Source organism: Carlito syrichta, unplaced genomic scaffold, assembly GCF_000164805.1.
Source record: "Carlito syrichta isolate Samal-C Ts95f unplaced genomic scaffold, Tarsius_syrichta-2.0.1 Scaffold312131, whole genome shotgun sequence".
In the NCBI taxonomy this organism is placed as follows: domain Eukaryota; kingdom Metazoa; phylum Chordata; class Mammalia; order Primates; family Tarsiidae; genus Carlito; species Carlito syrichta.
The window spans coordinates 67937-70256 of record NW_007256227.1 but is presented as its reverse complement, the minus strand read 5'-3'; the positions used below and the strand labels follow the sequence as shown (position 1 = coordinate 70256).

At 42.5% G+C, this 2320-nt stretch overlaps 1 protein-coding gene across 1 annotated transcript in view; it reads left to right on the top strand.

The window, feature by feature from the left end:
- Positions 1 to 1142: 1142 nt before the first annotated feature.
- The window catches only part of LOC110596679 (myosin-IIIa-like), a 33586-nt gene continuing 32408 nt past the window's right edge, over positions 1143 to 2320 (top strand). The window contains exon 1 of the mRNA XM_021718366.1: positions 1143 to 1223. The gene's annotated coding sequence lies outside the window, so the exon portion shown is untranslated. The remainder of the gene's footprint in view (positions 1224 to 2320) is intronic.

The following is a 2320-nucleotide window of genomic DNA, read 5'->3' as shown; positions in this document are numbered from 1 at the left end:
TGGGGCGCGCCCTGGGCTCCCAGAACGCGAGGGCCCCTGCTCCCGCCCGCCCTAGGCCGACCCGGAGGACGAGGGTGGGGAAGGGAGGGAGGGGAAAGCGAGCTAAGAACTCCAGGGCGGAACGTGAGGGGGGACCTTGAGGGAGCAGGAGGGGTGAATGTGAAGGTGGGACAGAAGGAGCTAACTTGAGAGGAGAACTCGAGGGCGGAACGTGAGAGGGAAACTTGTGGAGGGAGCGCGAGGGACGGACTCGAGGGGAGAACGTGAGGGATGGACTGGAGGAACGCGAGGGGCGAACTTGAAGGAGGAACAGGAAGGGTGAACGTGAGGGGAGAATTTAAGGGGAGAACTCGAGGGGTGAAGCGAGGGGGAACGTGAGGAGGGGACTGAGGGGCCTTGCGGAGGAGTCGAGGGGGAGCGGGAGGGAGAAGGCGCTGGTCCGGCGGGTGTCTGACCCGTGGCAAGCGCCCGCTTTGCGGCCCCGCCCACAGTCACGCTGTCGCCCCGAGGGTGCTTTCGGGGTGATTCTTCCGGGAGCCGGTCGGTACAGAGCTGGGGTCCCCGCGCGGGAGAGGAAGCGCAGACAAGAAAAGTGTGTTTGAGAAACAGAGAAACTAGCAGAAAAGGATGTCTTTTCAACTTGCTGACCATCGATGGCCCTGCTAATTCGAACCTTGCTAATAATCCCCTCGCACAAAGTTTGTTTTTCATTGTTATGGGAATTGGCCATAAACTTTGAAATAGCTGTTGTAATGCCACTGAATTAAAAAAAAAAAGGAAAGAAAGAATGAAAAGAACAATATTTTTGACAACACAAAGAATCTTTATGGGTTTTCGTATTTCTGCAGTTTTCTTAGTGAATTAACAGAATTATACAGGTGCTCTTAAAGCCTCTTAAGAATTTTTATAATTCACACTGATTTAATAATTTGAGAGGTGCTTTTATGTCAGCACGGGAAATGAGGTGTTTTGCATTCCCTGTTAGTTGTGTAAAAGTGCTAAAACCGAGTCAGTGAGGAATAAAATAAATTGTAGTCTTGCCATTCTACAAAAAGTTTCTAGGTTAAACTTCTAATTCTTTTCCTCAGATCCTGAATGTTTATTTCTATAACACCATGATTTGTTGTTGTTATGGGTTACAGGCCCAGGACCCCAGCTGCAGCCTGACACGGTATTCTTGGTATCTGAGCATTATTATGCATTATTTTCAAGCTTTGCTAAAGGTAGGTGATAAAGTTGACAAGTTTTTTTGAATTTGCCTGATCCTAAGTGCCAAGTTTTGACAGATAAATGAAGATGTATGTTATTCATGCCATATTGATTTTTATTACATTATAAAAGATAATGTTTTAAAATGGGAAAATTTCGAGATGTATACGCTTTCAAAGATAACTTGTTATTTATGAATATATCGATGTGATGTCTAGCATGTGAAAAATTGCCCTCATTTGTCTTAGTCCTTTTTTAAATTATTGTTGGGGACAAAAAAAGGCAAAGTAAAAGATTCTATTTGATGATCTTTAATACTAGCTTAGAATCTTATTCAGTAGCAGAGATTTTGGTCACATCACATAATGGGATAGCTTACACTCTGCTTTTTGTGTGTGCATACATTCTTTGAAAAATAACTTTATCTGTCAAATTCAAAATATTTGAAGGTCTGTTATTTGCTACAAATAGTCTTGATAAACAGATATTTGAAAGATGAAATATACTTTAGAATGTATGAAGGGGAACCCCAAAAGAACCGGAACTATTTTTTGGAGGGTGGGTACCTTGTAGTACAGGCTTCCCTAGCTAGCCAAGTGATTTAGGAACCCATCAGCATCAGTGTACCAGCTAGCACTGATGTAAGAGGCTGTATTTAGCTTCAGTGAATTTTTTTTTTTTTTGGAGATTCTTTCAATGTCTATTTCATGATGAGTGATTTATGAGTGTACCTGCCCACCCCACACTGAGTGTTTAGCAGTTTTTGACCAAAAAACAGCATGAGCCCTGTGCCTCAACCTCCCTATGCACCCTGAGCAACTTTGTTTCCCTGGATAAAAAAAATTCCTCAAAGGGAAATGTTTTGCTGATGTGGAAGAGGTGAAACAAAAAAATGGCAGAAACATTAAAAGCCATCAGATTTGATGAGTTCAAAAACGGTTTTGAGCATTGAAAAAGCATCTCAATAGGTATATTGCATCAAATGAAGAGAATATTTTGAAGGTGACCTGAGTTTAAACATGTAAGAGTAAAAACATGTAATTAGTACACATTTATTTTTTATTTTTTATTTTTTTTGAGTTGGAGTCTCACTCAGTCGCCCAGACTGGAG